Consider the following 24,482-nt stretch of genomic DNA (forward strand, 5'->3'; position numbering starts at 1 on the left):
TTCTTTAGACACATATCAAGTAGATTCCTCTGAAAATGGGTTTGATATTATTCACTTAATTCTACACTTAATATTTTCCAGTTTTCACAATTGCACCGAGAGTGAGTAATGTTTAGCTAATCACTTCACGTTCAGTTATAAGGTTTGAGATTTAAATTCAGAAATCCTTCAAAATCCTGGACAAAGACTTCTTATCCTTGCTTCACCTTTTGCTGCTTGCTCATATGACTTTTAGCAAAAGCCTCCAGCTTAGCAGAGTGAAGGCTTGGGGACATTGGGTCTGTGGCATACAAGGGCTGGGTCGGGGTGGGGAGTGGAGAGTCTGGAAAGATTCACACCACAGTTTATTAGTGGTTTCCTTTGAATGGTGACCTCAGAGATGATTTTAACTTTGTCTTTATAATTTTCTATATTCTTTTAAAATTGGGCAAAATTGGGCATTACTGCTATTATCATACAATGAAAAGGAGAGGCATTTTCAGTAATAACAGCAGCAACAAAAAAACACGTCCTAAAGACCTAAGCATTCTTGGGGTTGGGAGTTGGTCAAAAATGTTGGCTGTAAGTGGTGTAGCTGTTAATATGGATAAAGCAATCTGGTCAACAGGCCTAACCCCACTCTTTCTTCCTTCTCTTTTATCCCTTTCTTCCTTCTCTTTTATCTGACAAGAGAAATCATATTCTCCACTTTAAATAATTTTTGCTTACGTACATTCGCTCTTTGGCGCTTTGGATAGAAAAGAGCAGTTCAGCAATGTTCAACTTGAAGTCTAATAAAGAATGGGAGATCCCAAATTATTCTTGGAGTTGGTTAATTCCTGACATTATTATCGGTTTAATCATACATTCTTTTTTGTTTTGAGTAGAGGAGTGATGTTAATGATTTAAATGTGTGTTTGGTTAGGCTCATGGTTTGGAACCTGTCATATTGCTAACAGCACAATTTTGGATGTGAGTTCTGAGCCTTGGTATCGAGTCAGAGTACAGAGATCATTTTCATTTCTGTTAATGTGGTCAACTTTGTGATAGTATGCAATGAGATTTTTAATTATTGCACTCTCTTCCCCAGTGTTGTATCACTGCAATGTCCTTGTCTTAGCACCATATTGAGAGCCTCATAATAGAGAGGAATAAAAACTCTCAGGCACATGGCTTTGGTAGTAATTAAATGGCAGCACATTTCAAAGCTATGGATATTTAATGTCACCAAAGTATCAGTTTCACATTTGGTTCAATACTGTGTGTGGGAATTAAATGCAGAACAGTGTGTTATCACTGCTTAATCATGTAAATCGTATTCACATGTTAGGCCTCTGTTCTTAATTGAATTTTTGCTTCTTTATTTAGAAACAAAGATTTCTTGATAAAGTTTAAATGGTTTTAAGCAGAAGCATATTTTAAGAAATTAATTTTCATATTTTCTTGACTGGTACTCAGTTTTAAGTGAATGTCACAGTGTGTGGTGCGACAAAGCTGCACATTTTATCTTTATTCTGGAGGTATAGCACAAAGCTGATGAGCAAAGCTGATGCTGGAAAAATACTCGTGGAGATATCTGTGGCAGTACTGTACTTTCATTTTGATTTTTTGTTATCCTAAAATGATTTATAAACACCTGAAATTAATACAAATGGGCACAAAACATTTTTGTAGCTATGCTAATCATTACTGTATCAGCCATTAACTTCAAATGTATCTCCTATGTCTAAGTAATAGAAAACACTGAGATGTTTAGGTCTTTTAGGCAACAATGGTTTTAGTTCAGTTGCATCTAAGAGGCACTTCTTAGGACTTACTAAAATTATCTACTATAGAACTTACTTTAACGTAAGTGATGAGAAACTTTCTGTTCCTGAAATTATATATTTTGCTTCTCGATCATTTACATCAATGAACTGTGAAGACATTATCAATTGGACTTCTGAAATTCTTTTAGAAAATAATTATTATCTTACACCAAAGATGCTGCAGAAATTATTAAGAATGACAGGCTGAATATTTTACAAGAGTCCAGGATTTTGAGGGATTTCTGAATTCAATTCCCAAATCTTATAACTGACCATGCAGTTATTAGCTAAATATCACTTATTCTCAGTGCAAATGTGAAAACTGAAAAATATGAAGTATAGAATTAAATGGATAATATCAAACCCATTTTTAGATGAATCTATTTGATAGGTGTCTAAAGAAATCAGAACCAATTTAGGACCTACTTCTTTTAATAAATTCATTTGAATGAATCCATGTATTATCCAAGATTTTCGATTCAGAAGCCATCTTCATCCATTGTATCTTTGAGCTATGTTAATTTCTTTCTTATAGATCTGCCTTTTCTGCTAGACTGAGAGCTTTCTATAAGCAGTAACTTTCTCAATTACTTACGTGCTCCAAGCACTTATTTTATAGTACTTTATTAACAACTCCCTGGCTCTAACACAAAATGGCTTGACCATTCTTTAGTGACTAAACTCCTAGGCACAGGAAGTTTAAAGATCCTTTAGAGCTTCAGGACCTTTCCAAGAAGCAACCACAGGAGCAATAACAACCAAACCAAACCAAGTGAAACCAGACCATCTGTATTCTATTATCCTCAATCCTCAGAAAAGTGGCTGCCTCATAAGTCCAGGATAAAAAGGGGGATCTTGGTTGGTTCTTTAGAAAATTATAAACTTTTACTTCTAGATAACCTGAAGGCAATGTTGGTAGAGAGAGTAGTTGAGTTTTTTTTTTAAGTCAACTTAAATTTAAGGGAATTTGGAGATATTCAGGAGGAGATGGCAAGTTTAATTACAAGTGTGGTGCACAGGAGAGAGGGCTGGGCTGGACATAACAGATTCGGTTATTATATGAGCCTTAAACATACTTTATTTGTACTCTTAAAAATGTGTATGTGTTTTGGTAGATGGACCTTGCCTAGCATATGCAATTACTATAACTACTATGTTTACCTGCTTCATTTCAGGATAGAAATAGTGATAATACAAACATTTCCTAAGGAATAAACATATTATTTAAGAAGCAAATACCTAAATCTAGTCATTTGAGTTAGTCATTTCTCACGAATTCTTGTTACTCGTTATGCTGAATATAATGTTACCTAGATGAAACCTCATACAAACGTTAAAAGTCCCCCTAGATACAAGTGTATAATTCTCCACCAGAGAAAGAAAACACTGTTAGACCAAATCCATTTGTCCTTGAGTTTTAGAGATGCAGAAGTTATCACCTATGTGCAGAGCAGACAGTGAGGTAGGAAAGGCACCTCCCGCAAAGTCCAGCAGAATCACTGCCAACATAATCAAAAAAGCAATAGCTCTTTTCCCACGCCTTGGTATTCCCAGTACTCAAATTTAAAGGCCTGTCACCTGTACCTTCCTCTTAAGTCCTGGATTTATCATTTCAGGCACCTCCACATCCAAACTTGTGGGAGTGAGGTCAAAATGCGGAAGCTTTTCCTTTCAATAGTCAGTGGTAGAGTTATTATTTAAAATGCACTAATGCAGTAGAGAATTTGTGTGGACACATACACAGTACACGTTTATTCAGAAAATTGTTTTACACAGCAGACAAGACAGGGCTAGTAGTTCAGTAGCTCAGGAAAAGGCATACTATCAGATTCTTTGTATTTATTTCAAGGCTTTAAAGTGTAAAAAGTCACCTGTCTCCAAGAATTTTTCTTTGGGGGAAGTGATGACTAAAATGGGAAGACTCATTAACTTTATTGTAGGCATTGGGGGTGATCTTGATCAAAAGAAATGGAATTATGATAAGGGTCCTCTCTGAAGTATGTAATGATTCATTTATTAAGTTATTAAAAATGCTTTAAACACAAGTCAACAGTATAACCTAATCACTTAATAATTAAGCACATTTTTAATGTTTTATTTATTTATGGTTCCTTCATTCTAGAAATTAGTTGAGACAGTGGACTTGTCATATCTAAACTACATATGAGAACATGTCGATCTGTCTCTTTAAAGTATTCGAATATTTTTGTTTTGGGGGATTATAATACCTTGTATGGGGTATTTATTTAATGAGAATTAAATAAGAGGATGAGTATAAAACACCCAGCATAGAGTCTCAGATATAATGTGCTAAAAATGGTAGCTCTTAAGATGATGATAAAAACAATTACATTCAGTGAGAATTTATTACATCCTGCTTTCATAAGAATCTATTTTTCCTGAGTCTTTAAGGATATAAATAGCTATTAGAATAATCATTATACAAACTAAAGAAAGTTAGTATGTCGCCTTGAGGCAGTTGTGTAATTATGCAATTGTATTGTACAGGATGAGTCAAGAACTGTTGCAACGAAAGCTATGGTGCTGGAAAGGGTTTTGTAATACTTGGGTTAGAAATTAAAGATTAATAAAATCAATGTGAACATATTAATCATAAGGAAATTTCTTACTTTAGTCTATTATAAAGGGAAAACAAAACAAACAAAACTTTAGGTACTCAAATTCTTATGACATTTACAGAAGAAGTGGGCATAGGCCCTGGCCACAAAGCCAGAAATAGATTGTGTGTTAGGTCTGTTGGAACTGAACAAATATTCCTTTCCCATTGCTCTCAAAACAAGGAAAAGGTCCCTGTCAGAAAACTAACACTCTATTACTGTCCAGGTAGACCTTGTCCTTATAAACAAAACCTATTATAGAATCTTGCAGTTAGTGAGAGCTTAAGTCTAAATAGATCTCTGACCTACCTAGGAGATTAAATGGCATATAAAACAGCATTGAGATTAAATAATTTCAAAATGGACACATCACAAAGAACAATGAACTCTCTCAATGGCTCCATGTCATTATTTATATCGAAAGCCTGTGGTGAATACTTTAGAATCAGGAACTTGTGTCAACCTTTACTGAAAGCCTTCTCTATTCAGTGTGAGCGGACAGAGCCCCTGCCGCCCAGAATCTCACAGGCCATATGAGGAGCTGACGGAGAATTCTGACCTCTCACTTCCAAGGAAGCAACATGGATGGTAGGGAAGGCACATGACCTGTCGAGTATCGTGCAATTAATTCCTGGCAGATCCAGTTTAAATCTCAATTGTATTAATTACATGAACACCTAGAATGTCCCCCCAAACTCTCAGTTTTACGTAATACTGCTACTGCATTTGGGTCCAAAGTGTTCTTGGGTTCTGGTTGACTTTTATTTTTTAAATGATGTAAACTATGCTTTTTAAAGTTAAGTTGAAGATAAAAGCAATTTTCTTGAAAAGTAAGGAATGAAGTCATGAGAAGCGATTTCCCCCCAGCTCTCCATAGCCTAATGATGCTAGCGGGCAAATAATTCCACCCCAGAGTGTAGATTTCTGAGCCCACTCTCATCTCCCAGTCATCTGCAACTCCCCCATTCCCCATAATGGGACACACACACACTGTGTCCTTATAATTATAAATGCTTTATAAGTTATAAGTATCTAGCATGCACATACATATTGGGCACAATACAATGGGCCCTATTTATAAATTGTTACAGAATATAAAGAATTAAATTATTGAATTGGTAATGTACACGGGTAAGAAAATTCAAATAGCAAATTCAGACAGACATTTCACCTTCTTGTCTCTGCTGTTTTTAATGGCAGACCAAGACACTAGGCACGTCATTCTCAGAAACATTCTTCACCCATTTCTCTAGGGACCAACTTCTCGATGGCTAGTGATTTTTCTCAAATACATCAGCATACTGATTTCATTTATTTTCTTATTTCATTTAGTACGAGCATGGATCTGAAAAGAAGAGAAGGCTGTTAAAATATTTTAAGAAGCTGATAAAATGTGTTATTTTAAGTTTCCTCATAAATGTTATTTTTAACCATTTAACAACCATTTCATAATAAGGCATATCAGTGCATCCACAGTGACTGAGCTGGTTTATCAGATCGGTAAATATGCTCTTCTAACAATGTCTACTTTGGGTTTTAGCTGTCTGCCTGCTTCCATTTTTATATGTTAATCTAGTGTGGATGAATGAATAATATGAAGTTTCTCTAGTATGTCAAGGAAATTATGCCAGTGTTAGCAATGATCTCTGTGGAGCACTATGGTGATACAGGTTGCATAATGAAGACCTGGTATACATGAATTATGACTAGATGTGATTTTACTCTCGAGTTCAAGGGGCATACATATGTTTTAATATCCATATTTTAATGATTATGAACCTTTGCAATCTGTTGCTCACATTTATCATGTGTGAAAATCAGGTTAGGTTTTTTAAAATTTTATTTACTTATTTATTTATTTATGGCTGTGTTGGGTCTTCGTTTCTGTGCGAGGGCTTTCTCCAGTTGCGGCAAGCGGGGACCACTCTTCATCGCGGTGCACGGGCCTCTCACTATCGCGGTCTCTCTTGTTGCGCAGCACAGGCTCCAGACGCGCAGGCTCAGCAATTGCGGCTCACGGGCCTAGTTGCTCCGCGGCATGTGGGATCCTCCCAGACCAGGGCTCGAACCCGTGTCCCCTGCATTGGCAGGCAGACTCTCAACCACTGCGCCACCAGGGAAACCCATCAGGTTAGTTTTAATTATGGATATGTGAGAAAAAGAGTTGGTTAGGAAAATGGAAAAATCAGGAAACCAGTGGAAATATTTTATTTTTTCTCTCAACAGTGAGAATGGGAAGAAAATATGTGATAGTAAATTGAATACATGTAAATACTTTCACATAGTAGTGTAAACAGATTTCCATTAATGTCTTTGATTTATGATAGCTAAAAATATTTTGGGGGGAATATGAATTAGTGACATTTTTTTAAATTAAAAATTGTGCCACCATGTTTAATATCAATCTTACCACCTATGTTTTAATATTAACATTTTCAATTTTAAAATGTATATCACACCATTAAGATATGTACTTACTATGGAACCAAACTGTTCTTAGAGAGGAAGAAGAAAAGTTTTATCCTCACAAACTTCTGTCCATGGTAACAAGCAAGTACAAGTTTGTGGGAGAAAGAAACGTTAAAGTCAATATTTCTGGAGTAAAAATGAGGACTTTGGGGAAGCTTCTTTAATTACACTAGAAATACTTTCAAAAACTTCCTAAGGAAAGAACACCTAAGAAGTTTGCAACATATCAATTACTATACCAGTGCATAGCTTCCCATTTGTCAATCGAATTCCCCATCCGATATTTGCCCTTATATTTGAAAACTTACTAAGACATTTTATACTCTAGTATTTTAACAGAACATTTAGTACCTGATAGACTTACAGGATTGAAAGAATCATTGCTCTATATTTTTATACAAATAAAGTATTAAGCGAATGTGTAGTCAGTGTCACTTATAGTTTATGAAGTATTTTTAATAGTGTGTCTAAGAAAAACATATACAATATTACATTACTTAAATATAAGTTGCTCTAAAATACCTTTTAAAAATTCAACAAAAATTTTAGTGACCATTATGTCCCTGTACCCAAAGACTTTGTAATCTATTTGGGAAAACAGACACAACAACAACAACAAAAATGTACATATTACACTAGGTAATATGTTATAGGTACTGTAATAAAAACATACAAATATTGTGGTTTCGCCAGTGCAGAAGAGGTTAATGCTAATAGTTATAGAAGTCTAATTTATAATTCCAAGATGCCTTAAGCATGACTTTTATATGTAGGATACAAAGCCATGAGTTTTTCATTAACGTGGGCCCAACTATTTAATAGTTTCTGATTAATTTACACAAATTCTATAAAATTAGTTTTATTTTTATCATTTTTAAAATAGAAAATACATCAGTACATATATTCTTATTGTTAGGATTTTTTTTGTTCCTTTTCTTCCTCCCTAGGGACACAAAATAGGGTAAGATAGCTCAGAAATTATAGAGTCAACCAAAGATCTCCACTGTCTTTACATGATTCAACCCAATCTCTACTCCTCTGGTCAGTACTCCATTAGAAGAAAATCATGAAATCATAGATCATTTCACTCAGTATGTACTGCTTCTCGTCTATGTAGCAGAGAGGATTTATATACCAGAAAACCTTTGGTGAAAATTTCACTTAACCTCACAGCAGCAGTCAGTTGAATTAGACCTTCAAACAGTAGAGTTATAACATGGTCAGAGAAGAAATCTCTAGAGAAGATTCGTAAATGTTTCAAATTTATCTTTCTTTATAAAGGGCTACAAAGTTGAGAAAGGATTCAGGGCAACAAAAACACAGCTCAACTGTGATTCACACCAACCTTGCAAATTATACAGGGACAGAACTGGGTAAGAAGAAGACCAGAGGGTATACCCTGTTTGAACACCACTTCCCAGCGCTGACAGAGCTTTTATAATGGAAAGCAGACCCTCTGGAGAAGAAAAATGGCTGGCTCACAGATGACAGAATCAGGGACAACTTGGAAGGGACTACAGCAAAGGTGTCTGATCTCCTGCTTCTGTACTGATTTAGAGGAAATAAAGATCTCACAGTGTTCTAGCTTTCTAAGGCAAGCTCAAAGCTATGTTGTATGTGTATTTAAAACTTATAGAAAAGACTAGCTGTACAAATGACTCCCTTCTTCATCTGTTAGATTCTTAGGAGAAAGAAACAAGATGCCCTTAAGGTTTTTTCAGGCATAAAATAAGAAGCATATGATAACACATTTTTGCAAGTGCTATAAATTAGAAATAAAGGGTATCATAAGAGATTGAAATAGGGGGTTGGTTTAATCTGGGAAGTTGCAGACCTTCTCTAAGTAAATGATATTAAAATAAATATCTCAAAAATGAGAAGTTATTCAGGTGAAGAGTGAGGGCAAGACTATACCAGGCCAACCTCACCTAAATGAATTACAGGAGGCCCATGTGACTGAAACATGGAGGGTAAGAAATAGGACATGAAATGAGTCTTGGGAATGAAGCAGGGGACAGTGTACATAACGTCTGACAGCTACGGTAAGGATTTTGAAATTTTTTAATACTAAGATCAATAGGATTGTATTGAAGAGTTTTATAAGAGGACTGATATGAAAAGATTTTCTTTTAGAAAGCATACTCTTACTGCTTAGTGGAGAATGAATTGGGGTGAATAAGAGAGGAAACAGTACAGTTAGAACATGAGACATTTTCCTTCCTTCTTGCTAGAAGAACTTTGATTTTGTCTAGGGCAGCAATTGTCCTGTCTTCCTTGTACTAATAGGCAGCCATTATACACAGTCCTAGCCAAAGAGACATGGGTACAAGTTGCTGAGTGAAACATTTGTGGAAACTTTATAACATGGAAGGTTAGACTTAGCGAGCACATTAAAAAAAAAAAAAAAAGCACTTTTTGTTCTTTAGTCTCCCTCTTTTTCCTAATAGAAGGTAGACATGATTCATGAAGCTCATGTCCATGAACTAGCCATAAGGTTAAAAATCTCAGTATGGCAGATCAAAGAATGACAAACAGGTAGAAGCAGCCTGGATTCCTGATGGCATCAGGGAACTACTATATGAGCCCTGGGCTGCCTACCTCTGGGTTCTTTATTTTGTGAGAAAAATAACCCGGTAATGAGTTTAAGCCACTGTTTAGTAGAGGTGCATATTACAAGCAGCCAAACAAAATCCTAATTGATGCAGAATTTGGTAATAAGAGTTAGATGCTGAAAACAACAGAACCAAAAATGTGAAATTGGCTTAGTGTATGTATCTAGTCAAAAATACCTAGAGTCATTTTTTATTTTTTATTTTTTTTTTGCCTTAATGAGACCCTGACTGATATAGTACTTGGGTCTAAGAGCTATCCCAGGAAACTAAATCTTGATGATTGAAATTTGGGATCTTTTGTCTAATTGGATTTGAATGCATTCCATTACGAATGGAAAATGTGATAATGACATCTTATGGCATACTGTGGCAAAAAATTTTTTAAATTATTATCTGTGACTTTCAGAGATGAAGTAAGTGCCAATTGATAGCAGGGCTTTGGTAAATAGGGTGGTTGCTACGATGGTGAAAATGAATTCCTTAAACACTCAAGTGACATGGTTGCTTTTGTCTGCACTGGAGAGTTCTCAGAAAGAGCACGATAAACTCAAGGCTTTACATTCTCAGTTTAAGTCAAAGAACCAGAGAGTTTCTATGATGGCTTAAGGAAGGGGTTTGTGAGTTTTTCTGTAAAGGCCTAGATGGTAAACATTCTAGGCTTCAAGGACCACGTGGTGGACTCCATCATAACTACTCAACTCTGCTATTATCACATGAAAGCAGCCATAGATAACGCATAAACAGATGAGCACGTCAGTTAAACTTTATTTGCGAAAACAGGTGGCAGGAGACATGATATGGTGTATTATACTATAAAGTCTAAAATCAAATGTGAAGTTTGAACTCATGGCGTTACGGACTCAGCATGTTTCCCTCTTCAGAGGACTCTGTAGCTTCGTTAACACGCGGACATGTGAAATTCAATCATCGCACTTGCTCCAGCATATTCCAAAGGTCCCTACCACCAGGAGTTGTGCACTCTTACAAGAAGGACAGTGTCCATGGTGTCAAAAGTATCCTTATGAGAAGATGTTTTATACCGTGCTGATCTCAGCAGAGGAATTTCTGGGGGAGTTTTGGCATTTGGGGATTAGAGATCAGAGAAGACTTCCTGTAGGAAGTGGCATTTGAAGTGAGCTCTGAGAGATGAGTAGAAATTACTTTGGGTAAAAAACAGCATGTGTGAAGGCCATGAAGGGGGAAGGAGCCTGGAGTGTTGAAGGAGCTGAAGGTGACTGGGAGAGCTGAGCTGTTTATTTGATTTCTGGTGCACTTCAGGCACTTTGGTCAGGGTACTAAGGAACTTGCATAGCACTTAAAATTAATCATATGTGTATGTACATGTGTGTATATACATACACATACACACAGTTCACTTTGATTATTCTTCTGTTCATTCTTGTTTTTCATCACAGATCTCTTCATTTACAGTTCAGTGTCTTTCATTAATTATGGGCAGGAGCCTACCAGCCATTTGCCACCCTCTGATGAAGTGCTTGGCATGTGCTTTGGTTGGTTAGATGCTAAATATTTATAATAGCCTGCCTGATGATTGAGACCTTTTTCATTTGTCCTTTGGTTAAATTATGTTTATTTCTGTATCATTATGTTTGAATCTTGTGTAAACTTATTAACCATTAAGTACACTTATTAATTAAAGCAGTATGAGTTTCATTGGCTAAGTATAACATAATTATTACTGAGCCAAATACCTTTTAACAATACAATATGTGGTTATCATTGTAAATATCTAAATGATAAATGCATTCTTAGCTTTTTGGAGTACTTTCCACCTGCTATTGTAAGCACTTTATGTATGTTATTTGCTTTTATCTTCAAAACAACCCTATGAAGAAGGTACAGTTTTTATCCTCATTTCACAGATGAGAATAAGAGAGACACAGAGATGTGAGGCACCATCCTGAAGGTCACACAACTGTAATTAGTCATAGAGTAGAAACAGGATCTGAACCCAGCTACTTTAGCTCTCACTCTCATACTATATAGTCATTTTATAAACTTTTAACTCCTCATTTAGCTATAATTGCATTTTATGATTTTATAGCTAGGATTTGGCAAATCAGATTAATCACCTTGGGAATGATTGTTCTCCATGTCTTTCTCATGGAAACCGCCACAGATAATTGGTTCTGTTCCTCCCATTCCCATTTATCTACAACTTGTGAATTGTTTCCACTTCCGTGTTTCTTTTTATCCTTATTTTGTGTGTATAAAGTATTTGCGCAAAAGAGTAATACGTCCCTGTGTAGGTCTATTTAAATTGACCTCAAATCTAAAAGGTTGCAAGATGCACATAAAAATGCGTCTGAAAAAAAGAGTTAAGATATTACATAGTGTCACCCAAGGAGCCAAGAGCAGAACTCAGGTAGACAAAGAGATCTTATTGGGTTCTACCCAACAAGAAAGTGGCTGTGATTATCTGTAGTGATATAAATGAAATTGAGAATGAAATGTTTTGATTTACAAAATACTTGGATATTTGCCTTGAAGATTTCTATAGTTATTATATAAATCACTATTTCAGGGTGTATGTGTGTGCGCTTGTGTGTATACGTAAATACCTGTCAAAATTGGTTTAAAAAATGGTTAAAAATTACTAGAAAGTTATTGGATGTGGGTTGAGGGAAATAATGGAATTAAAACCAATATGTGCAATTATTCAAATGAGCAGGTGTCTTTTATGAGAGGAATCTTGCAAAATCCAAAAAAATAACCAAGGTACAAAATACAGTCCTACAAAAATTATTCACATGAACTTTTTTGGATAAAATTTTGAAAGTCTCAGTGACTCTAGTATAAATTTATTTGAATTTTCTGGCACCATTAGCCAGCTTTTGAAAGAAAAATATATTACCAGTATGATAGGTATTTCATTTATACACAGACTATTAAAACCATTTGAGTTCATCTCAAAGTTTCCTGTAACAAAAGTTAATGATGCTAGTGTTCACAAAAAAAGAATGTTTAAAAAGCAGTTCTGAGTAAATGCTCAAAACTACCTGCATATATTGTCTGTCATGGCTTATACCTACCAATAGTAAAAGATTCTATTTAAGTCATTCTGAGTTTTTTTCTTATATATTTTCTGCTACTTTCTCCTTCTCTCCTTTTTTTCTCTTCTATCTTCTCCTTTTTGCTTTTCTCACTTTTCCTTTTTCCAGAAAGCTGATGCTGAAATGATTATGATACAGGAGATTTCCTGGGCCTGTCACCTTTAGCTGGCCAAGGGGCAAAAAGAAAAAGGAAAATCTTGAATTTCAAACAACCATGTACATTGAACACATTTTTGGTATGAAATCTTAGGCTGAAAGAACAGAAATCTTTGTTACACAATATAGGATGACTTTGTTATACTATTTCTTGTGCACCTATTACCAGATGGATGATGATGATACCTTCAATTATAAAATTGGAAAGAAGAAAAAGAAGAAGAAACGATTGTACAAAAAAGAAACTATTGCACAAAGAGGAAACTATTGTAACTGTTAGGGCCAGCTGCTTATGCCTTAGTCAGCATAAGGCAAGGGAATATCTATAGCAACTTGGAGGAAAGTGTGACTCTCTCACTTTTTTCTATCCTTTTTCTGGATTATCTATATTCTTTAATACCGAAGATTGGCTTTCTCCAAAGAGGATAAACCAATAGCATCAACAAATCTGAGCCTATTTAGGGACTTTGGTTACTAGAGAGGGCACCAGTCTTTCTTTTGATAGTTCCAGTTCAAATGCTACATTTTGTCTAAATTGAATCAGGTGACTATCACATGACCAAAGGGGTTAGAATTACAAAACACAGAGAAGAGTCTCAGAATACCCTGTCTATGTCTCAGGGCCCTGGCAGAGAAAGGGGAATTGCTGTGCGCTTGTAACAGAGAAGAGCAACTCTGACTCCATACTGGATCTCTTTCTTTAGCTCTAACCTTTGTGCTCTGTTGCTTGTGCTTAGTCATGCTGGCTCTGCACCTCTGTAAAGGAATATTGCTATGGCCTGAAATAAACATAATAGCCCTTTCTCAACTTCTGCCTCCCAGGCTTGACCTTTAAAGGTATAGCACTTTTCATTCATATAGAGATAAAAAGTTTCAGAACACATAATATCATTTGTCTTGTTGGTGGTTCACAGGAATATCTTGAACAGAACTACATAGACAGCTGCAAGAACAAAGGATTATCACATCCCCTCTGGGGTCTTATGGGCACAAAGAAGTTTGCAATGCCCTGCCACACCCCCTTCCCCTTTTAGTATAAAAGAAGGCTGAATTCTCACTTGGGTAAGATGGTTATTTGGGACATATACACTAGTCTGCCATCTTCTCAGTCCACAGGCTTTCAAAATAAAGTCTCTATTCCTTGCCCCGACACCTGGTCTCTTGATTTATTGGCCTGTCATGCAGCCAGCAGTAGGAGCATGGACTTGGTAACAAGTGGTTGAGGTACCACTCCATTGGGACTCCACTGCACTCTTCTTCCTTGCTTTCTTAATTATGATTTAATTTTTTTTCTGGCCTACTTTTTCAAGAGGGTTATGTGAGTAGCATTACTATATTTTGTGAAACCTTGAGCATTTCTGAATGTCCTTCAACTACCTCAGCACAAAAGTGCTGCTTACTACTCTGAAAGTCTTAGTAGGTTCACACCATGAAAACGTGTGCTTGCTTCTCAGATGAGGTTTAATTGATCTTGTCCTGAGTCTCATCTTTTCTTGCAGAAATTGAAGTTTCTGACATATTAATGGTATTTTTTCCACTTTTCATAACCAATATAAAAATTTTCTTTGAAAAGAAATTTTATATTTCTTAGTCCATTCAATAAAAATATATGTCATTAGGGAGGTAAATGCATGTATTTTAATCATCTTATATTTATATATTAGGTGACTTTAATATGAATAGAATATGGTAGTGGGATTTTGGTATTTTTGCCCAAATTAAGCTTTTTTTCTGTTAGATTTTTGCTGACTAACATTTAGTTAAAATGCTTATGTTTGGCCTTACCAATATCATCTTATTATATAATTTCTGACTTTTCTTCTTGCTCTGTGTTTCCTCATTATCCTCTATGTTTTGATACACGATTTCTGTTTATTCTATTGAATTTGATTGTTTCACAGCAGCTATTTGGGAATCATGTGTTCTGTTTTTCTCTCTGCCAGTGGGTTTTTTTTTTTCAAGTTAAAAAATGTGTGTGTGTTTTATTCAAGTAATAATTAAAAATGAAACATAACCTATTATAATCAGGATATATAAGTAACTTGCCTGTATTAGTCAAAATCCTTTGAGTAGATGTGACAGAAACATAACTAAAACAAACTTAATGGGGAAAAAAGTGACAATTGGTCACATTGTTAAAATTTGTGAAAGGCTGAAGAAAACTAGCTTAGAAATAACTGTAACCAGGGACCTGCATACTGTCAGAATCCTCTCTCATTTCTTCTTTCTAAATACTGGCTTATTTTGTTCATGCTAGCTATCCCTATATGTTTGCAACTGAGACTTTTAAGTGGCTATGATTCTTATCCTTACGGTGTCTTGCCTATAAAAAAGGAATCCTATCCATTCAATTGAGAAAAAAACCAGGAAATTATTCTTTTTTGTCCCAACTAGGTCATGCACCCACCCCAGTGACTAGAGACACAAGTTTCCTAAGATTGCAAGGCTGTATATTGTAAATCACAAGAAGAGCATTTACACAAAACCAGAGAAAAGGCTATTCTCTTGATGATAAATGCCTACCAGCTTTCCTACAATTACATAGCTGATAGTCACAGAATGTGAGTTGGACACGCTAATTATGACTGTAAAGTCTATCATCTTTCAAAAAAATAAATCGGTCATCCTCAAAATTCTGAACCTTTCCTGTACAATAATTTATGTGCTTATTTTCTACTACATCTAGACTTTAAACTGCTTGAGGGCCAGATGTATGTTTGATTTCTCTTAAAAACTCACCTGCTGTGTAACAAAATACCTTGCACTGACAGTCAGTGTACATATTTGGAATTGATTAATAGTTCAGTTGTAAAAATTTTTCTTCAGTGTATCCATCACTTTTCTTATTCATTTTATGTAAATCCAAACACAGCTCTTAAGTAAGGGAAGAGTAAAAATAATAGAATAGAGAAAACTTGTGTGTTTGTTTCATATTCTCTGGGTTCATGTTGAATAATGATTTGAATGCAAGCCACACACAGAATAAAAATTTGCTGACTTTTAAAAATATTTTCTCAAAACACACCTAAAAATTATTAATATCCTTATTCAAACATCTATTTTAAAATAATTTAACATATCTTTGATATATGTTTTAACACACAGTAGGGCAAATCTATTTTTTTCTTACTAATCCAGACTCCAGTCACATCTATGAAATCTTAGAAATAAAGAACATCCTGAGTTATCCCACTAAATGGTGGTGGAAATTTTCCTAAGATTAACATATTTTGATATAGAATAATTGTACCTAACAAATCTCTGTTACAGTTTCCAAATATAGATATAAATCCCACCAAATAAATATCTCTTGTCCTATTACTTCAGTTTACACTGGTCTCCAAAACGATGTGTGTGTGTGTGTGTGTGTGTGTGTGTGTGTGTGTGTGTGGTTGCTTTTATTTCAGATGTCTCCATGCATCCATGTAGGATGGACCAGATTTTCGGTTGTTGTTAAACCTGTTTGGATACATCGTGGCATTGCCTGTGAAGATTTACTTTTGTGAGAGGCTTTGAATTCTAAGCACCAGTACTGGAAGCTTTACCCAGTGCTCGCGAGGTGGGGGGAGTCTCTTGCCATGCCAATTGCCAGCTTCACTGCAGCTGTGACACAAAACCTGGAAGTCTGTGTTGGAGAGGCAGTAATCTGCACAGATGTTGCCGATATGACAGCAAACATTCTTCAGTCACCCTTATGGAGATGGCGACAACACACACACACACACACACACACACACACTCAAGTGAGCTTGCAGAAGAAGCTGAGTTTCTTCTGATGATCCCGGCCTCATGGGGTTTGGTTACTTAAGAATTAGAGGAGTGTTTGTCATTACTGGACTCCTTCCTGCCTTTGCAGGGACTGATGATTTGGAAAATCCAAATTGCTTGCTTTGTATCTTCCAAGTCTACAGCTGAGGTTGGGCAGGCTTTCAAGATGAGCTACTTGAACAAATAGAACCGCAGGCACAGATCCAACATTTCCCAGGGTGCACTGCAGTCTATTTAACAGAGCGAGCTTCTTAGCATACAGAGAATGGCAGCGCATCTTATTTACCTTCACTTCGGATTGTATGTTTTATGCACCCAGAATAGACAAAAGGCAATATGACTACTAGGATCTATTCACATTAATTTATAGCAGATGGGAGAACCCATGTTCTTCCAAGATGTTTGCGGTAAAGCAACCCTTACTCTAGAAGAAAAAAGAAATATGGTATTCAGCTGTTTGCTAAATTGGTATTTTATATTAATGTATTTTAGAAGCAATTATTTTATTCAGCGACTTTAATATAGTGGGTGTATGGGATTAGCGTGGTGTTACATTCGGCTGGCCTAAATTAAAGCTGTGCAAAACTAGTAAAAATTTGATGTAATTGGCAAAATGTCTTTTCTCCCCTTTGAATGAGGTTTTGAAACCTACCACGTCTTTGTACTGGCTCCAAGTGGCCTAGGAAATATACATTTTAGAAATGTTCACTCTGAAATGTCAGTGCTCATGAAACTGGAGTGACTTCCTCAAGGGCCTCTCTGATGTCTTTCAACTTTTTTTGCCTCAGCTTTCTGTCCTATAACTTGCTTGGCTCAAGAATCTCTAGGGCATCTGGTTGGCATTGCTCTAATTACACATAAACCATAGATGTATGAGTCAGTAGCCTTTTCTACTAAGCCTGACCATTCAGGCACAGCAGTAAGTCAGCACGCTAAAAGATACCCTAATCCTGCACTATAGTCACCAAATGTATATGAAACTGTTAGGTGGAAAAGGCTCTGCCCATTAAGTAATCATTAGCAACACAGACACTGAATTTATTTAGCTATTCCTCCTACAGATAGAGGGACTTTCAGTATAAATTATTTATTATTAAATAGTCATATCTTAGGTATATTTACTCATAAACATTCACATCATGACCATGTTGTTGAAGCTTTCTTATCTGATCATTTTTATTCCATTTTTTTGAGTAAGGCCAAAACTAATTCTCATGTTCTTTATATCAAACCAAAAGCCATTATTTAAACATTATATAAGTTTCAAAGAGGTCCATTTGTTTTCAGAATTCACAGGCTCTCCATAATTGAAAAAAAAAAAAGATTCATTTACCTTAAGGGTAATTTAGTACATTGTAAAATAAAAGAAGGCTTTTAAAAAAACACACTGTGTTTTTAAACATTATTTCTTAGGGAATTAAATGTTCTCATGAGTGAAGTAATATCAATCAGCTTTGTAACACCAAGTATGCAAAAGACTTATAATAATCATAACAAGTAATTTCCACATCTAGTATCCCATTTATTCTCAGAAAACCCAGATGATGTTGAATATCTTATCTTCCTTCTGTAAATGTCTACACCTACAACTCAACATAGTGTTGGTGTTCAATAAGTTGACATCCCTGAAAGATGCTGGTACTCCGCATTTTCTTGAACTCTGTATATTGGTGTGTTCGAGAATTTAGTCTTTTGACTACCTCTCTATGTAAAATCACTTTCTTTGGGGTCTTATGAATTCTCTTGAAGCCATATGACCCTATCAATCTCTTGTTCTTGAAACATCTTCTCTAGGATTCAGTAACATCTACTCTCCTGATAAGATACTCTCCTAACTTTATGTGCCCCTTCTCAGTTTACTTTCCAAATTTCTCTTCTTTGACTTTCCCATATGGAACGGTCCTAAATGTTTTATCATTATCCTCTCCTTAGAATATCTTCTCTACTTCATGGTTTCTGTTGCCCTCTAAATGTGGAAGAATCTCAATTCCATACTGATGGGTCATTATCTTTGGCCTGCATTATTGTAATAAACTGCCATCTGATGTACATACATCACTTTTGATCTGATACAAGCAATTCAGCTCTTGTGATAAAAGTGATTTTTCAAAAATGAATTCTGAGTATGATATTAAAATCCTTAAATGAGTGCTCATTGATCTTAGATAAAAATCTAAATTCCCTAAGTAGTCTTTGGAAATCTCACCACCTTAATACTCTAAATCAATTCCTCCCAAAACATATAGTATAGATTATGTTGATTCTTTCAGCTCCTTGAATAATGAATACATCCTAAGACCTCTGGACATTTGTACATATTGTTCCCTCTCATGGAACCACACAATTTTACTTCTTCTTCTAGGTAACTCTGAGGCATCTCTAAGATTTCAGCTTAAATGTTCATTTAAGAACAAGATTTTATTTTATTGGAGTACAGTTGATTTACAATGTTGTGTAAGTTTTAGGTGTATAGCAAAGTGAGTCAGCTATACATATACATATATTCACTATTTTTTGGATCCTTCACCTGTATAGGTTATTACAGAATATTGAGTACAGTTCCCTATGTTATACAGTAGGTCCCTGTTGGTTATCTATTTTATACATAGTAGTGTGTGTATGATAATCCCAAACTCCTAATTTATCCCTCCCCCGCCACATTTCCCCTTTGGTAACCGAAAGTTTGTTTTTGAAATCTGTGAGTCTGTTCCTGTTTTATAAATAACTGCATTAATACTCCAATAAAATGAAACATTAAAAAAAATAATAATATATTTTCTTGTCCATCCTAACTCCAAAAAAAAAAAGAACAAGATTTTCCTGACCCAACATCTTACATAGACCATATTACACTTTATTTTTATTTATTGTTTAAACATCTTTCTTCCATCAGTAGTCCTTGAAATCAAGAATTGTATTTTCAGAATCTACTATAAATCAATTATATAATAAATTCTCAAGTAATATTTGCCAGGGACACATAGACAAAAGAAATTGCATCTACACACTAAGGGTTCAGATTGGTGGGACAGATAGATAAGAAAATGTACTATTAAAAAGAAAAGAGGGAATAAAATCCTTGAGATCAAGACCAGAGAGTGTATTTCATTTCAAGCCTAAGTGGAGGACTAGATTTTAATACAAGAGTCTCAGAACCTCTACAGGCTCTATGAAGTGCAAGGCTAGTGAGAGGAATACAGCAGGTTTAAGACGCTAGAATAGACAAATATCATATGATATCACTTATATGTGAAATCTAAAAAAAAAAATACAAATGAACTTATTTACAAAACAAAAATAGACTCACAGACTTAGAAAACAAACTTATGGTTACCAAAGGGGAAAGGTGGGAGGGAGGGATAAATTAGGAGTTTGGGATTAACATATACACACTGCTATAAATAAAATAGATAATCAACAAGGACCTACTGTATAGCACAGGGAACTCTACTAAATATTCCTTAATAACCTATATGGGAAAAGAATCTGAAAAAGAATAGCTATATGCATATGCATAACTGAATCACTTTGTTGTACACCTGAAACTAACACAACATTGTAAATCAACTATATTCCAATAAAAAAAAAAACTTAGAAAGTTTTCAAACCTAAAAAAAAAAAAAAAGAAGTTGGAATAGAAGAAAAAATGTAATGAATAGTTATCACTGTAAGAGAAAAATGACCTTTCTAGAGAAATGTAATTGAGCTTTTGGACTTCTAGGCTATATTGAGAGACCGACCATGTGAGGCTACTGATTATAAACTCAAAGTGAAAACTTTAAACTTGGTTGTGTGATTTTTCTCCAGCCGTGATTAGCTGTTTGGGTGCAGGCGATGAAAAGGTGGATAGCTAAATTAGCCCAGAGTACATTTTGAAAACACAGTGTGATAAATCCTCTGCCTAGAGGCAAAAGAAGTCCAAGTAATTCAGATTGCTGGGATCAAAGAAGGCTTTCAAAACTCCTTTGGGGAGTTTTTCGGTAAAGGAGGGTTTGAAGAAAAAGTACAAGGGGGCATTTCAGGCAAAGGAATGCACATGTGCCCAGATCCAGGCACGTGAAAAGGCATGGCATGGTCCAGGATATGTAAGTAAGGAATTCAGGATGCCTGGAACACCATCATAAAGTGGTGGAAAGCTAAGAGTGCAGTGGCCAGATCCTAAAGGACTTCTAAGAATGTGTTACGGATATCATATTGATACCGAAGATATGGGATGCTATTAAAGGATTTAAACAGAAGAGTGATGCTTAGAATTGCTCTGGCAGTGGGATATAAAATGAATTTGAGCGCAGGAGGCATGTAAATGGCATAACTGCAGTTGTCAATGACGGAGGGATTGAATTAAGGTGATGATGATAGATATGACGATGATGATAATGATGATGATGTATTGGATTATACTAAAAAATTCTCAGAGCGATTAAATGATTTATATGAGATCCTGCAAGACAGTTGTGGAAATAAAGCTAATGCCCAGAGCTGGCTCCAGGACCAGTGCTCTTTCCATTATATTAATGGGAAGCTCCTCAAAGTTGAAGACTATACATTGCTCATCATGTTTTTACTAATTTTTATTAATTGATTTTATTTTTAGAGCAGTTTTAAGTTTATGGCAAAATTGGGCAAAATTGAGCAATAGATACAGAGATTTCCTATAGACTCCCTGCCCCTGCATAGCCTCACTCATTATAAGTATCCCTCACCAGACTGGTACATTTGTTACAGCTGATGAACCTACACTGACACATTATCATCCAAAGTGCTGACTTTACATTGGGGTTCACTCTAGGTGTTGTGCGTTCTATGGGTTTGGACAAATGTATCCACAATTATAGTCATCATACTCAGTAATTTCGCTGTCTTAAAAATCTTCTGTCCTCAACCAGTGTATCTCTCTCTCCCCCAACACTTAGCAACAACTGACACTTTTATTATCTCCAAAGTTTTGTTTTTTCCAGAATATCATATGGTTGGAATCAAACAGTATTTATTCTATTTCAGAATCAATCTGAAACAGCCTTTTCAGATTGGCTTCTTTTACTTAGAAATGTGCATTTAAGTTTCCTCCATGTCTTTTCATGGCTTGATAGCTCATTTATTTTTAGTGCTGAATAATACTTTATTGTCTGGATGCACCACAGTTCATTTATCCAATAAACTACTGAGGGGCATCTTGATTGTTCCCAAGTTTGGGCAGTTATGAAAGAAGCTGCTATAAACATCTGCATGCAGGTTTTTGTGTGGATGTAAGTTTCCAACCTCTTTGCATAAATACTGAATTCAACTTCTGGATCTTGTGGTAGGGATATGTTTAGTTTTGTTAGAAATTTCTAAACCGTCTCCCAAAGTGGCTGTACCATTTTCCATTCCCACCAACAGTGAATGAGACTTCCTGTTGCTCCACATCTTCACCAGCATTTGGTGTTGTCAGTGTTCTGGATTATGGCTGTTCTAATAGGTGTATAGTGGCGACTTCTGGGTTTAATTTTCATTTCCCTCATGACATAGAATACGGAGTATCTTTTTATGTGCTTATTTGCCATATTTATATCTTCTTTGGTGAGATGTCTTTTGAAGGTCTTTGGCCATTTTTCTAATTGGACTGTTTATTTACAGATTGTTGAATTTTAAGGGTTCTTTATACATTTTGGATAAAACAGTATTTTATGAGATTTGTCTTTTGCAAATATTTCCTCCCAGCCTGTGGCTTGTTGTCTCATTCTGTAAACATTGTCCTTTGCAGCCTTGGTCATCTTTTATCCTCAGTGTCTAACCCAGGTGTAGACACAGGAGGAACTGAATACTAGGGAGTTGAATTATCCCATGCTGTTTTGGGCAGAAGTCACAGAGATGATTTATGTGTAGTTTAACAGCTATTCTTTATCCTGAAGACAGAAGTACCAACCTGAAATTGGAGCCTTAACATAGAAATTTAGGGGAAGAATTTGATTATTCTTTATATGATTCGACTTTAAAAAATACCAGATGCACTTAATTTTTTTTTCATTTTTTGGTCTAATTTTCCTTCCAAAAGTATCCTATCGTCACCCACTAGTACCCTCTCCAAACTCATCTGAATCATTTTGAACAGCACACCTGTTTGCTAATATCGTAACTTGCAAAGTTCCTTTTCATTTTTTCATGAATGCAGCATTCATGTCTGCAAACTGAATACTCTTAGTAGCAGGACCTGTAATGTCTGTGCTTTAGGTAATAGGAAATACTACACACAGTGCACATGCAATGCTGTGTGAGATAGCAAGCTGAATAACAGCTATATATTGTCATCTGTCCATACTTTCACTTTTAAAACCTAGGTAAAAACCCAAAAGCTCAGATCAGTGATAAAATTAGATGTCCTATTCCAATTTTCTCAGCATTTAAAAGTGTGCAAAAATGAAATAAAATAAAGCATTGAACCAAGAAGCAGAGGGAGATGATTGAGAATATAGAAATGAAAGTACCCAAATGGCTGTGCCACTATGGATACAACTGAGTTCCAAAAGACTTAATGACTGCACAACTTGAGATGCAAATTCACTTGTACAAGCATCATAAGCATCACAGAAGTTATGGGTTTTCAAGCCCACCATCCTATGGTGCTGTGGTCTGAATGTTTGTGTCTTCCCAAAAATCATACGTGAAATACTGACCTTCAAAGGTGATGATATTAGTAGTTGGGGGCGATTGCTTTCCAGGGTGATTAGATCATGAGACTGGTGCCCTCATGAATGTGATTAGTGCTCTTATAAAAGAGATTCCACAGAGACTCCCAAGGCCATTCCACCACATGAAAATACAACAAGAAGTCTACAACCTGGAAGAGGGTTCTCAACCAACCATGCTGGCCCTTGGATCTCAGACTTCCAGCCTCCAGAACTGTGAGAAATAAATTTCTGTTGTTTATAATCCACCTAGTCTGTGATACTTTGTTATAGTAGCCTGAATGAACTAAGACAAATGAGTATGCCTACATATACTAATAATTTCACTTTTCTGTCAGAATTTAAACTGTTGTTTATGTCATATTTTAATTGAGAAAAATCATTGGCAGGCTAAATAAGTTCACAGTATTAACCAAGTAGGTCTAAAGTGTTGAATATATAGTAATAATATTAATAATGGTTGCTATTAAAAGAGTGCTTAATGTATGCTAAGTACTGATCTATATCTTTTAATACTTTAACTCATTTAATCTTAAAATTCTATAATATATAATAATGTATAATAATTCTTTAATGTATAATATTAATTTCATTTAAAAAGGACAAGAAAGATTTGATATTGTTTAAATTAACTAATTAAAGCCTAAGTTCTTAAAACTCTGTTCTACTCCCCCTGGCTTTGAAACTCAGTTTCTCATTAGTGGACTATTAGATAAGGCTGGCTGTTCCTATCTGTGATGACAATACACCTGCTAAGTTATTTTACCATCCTACATTGCATCTTAGACAAGTCTGCAAGTATCAGGAGAGTGTAGTTCTTAAAAGCATTCAGTTATTTACTCATTCATTCAATAGATATATACTGAGTACTTACTATTTTCCAGATATTGTTCTGTTCCAGGTACTGGGCAGAAGAACATATAAAATGTGTATATCTCCACTGAATGAACGAGGAATAGTTTTCTAGCAAAAGTATGGTTATTATCAATGTGGAATATAAAATTCAAGCAACTACATGTAAACAGAGAGGAAAGCTTTAACTGAGAATGTTCAGATGTTTTCAGATGTTCTGCAGTTTTCCTCTTGGTTTTTGCCGCTCATTTGCTCATTTACTCGTCTATTAAATATTACTAAAAATCAAGCATTAAGAAATGGAATAAGTTTAAGAGTAAAATATGCAGAAAAATCATTGAGAAATTCTAATGCTTTTATTTTGTTCTGCAAGTTGAAATAAGACTTCTAGTATTCAATTTATGTATAATTCAAGTCAAGGACTCTCAGTGTTCTGTTACAGCATAATTTCATAATTACTAACCAAGGAGAAATCAAGTCT

This window comes from Balaenoptera ricei, chromosome 5 (assembly GCF_028023285.1).
Source record: "Balaenoptera ricei isolate mBalRic1 chromosome 5, mBalRic1.hap2, whole genome shotgun sequence".
In the NCBI taxonomy this organism is placed as follows: domain Eukaryota; kingdom Metazoa; phylum Chordata; class Mammalia; order Artiodactyla; family Balaenopteridae; genus Balaenoptera; species Balaenoptera ricei.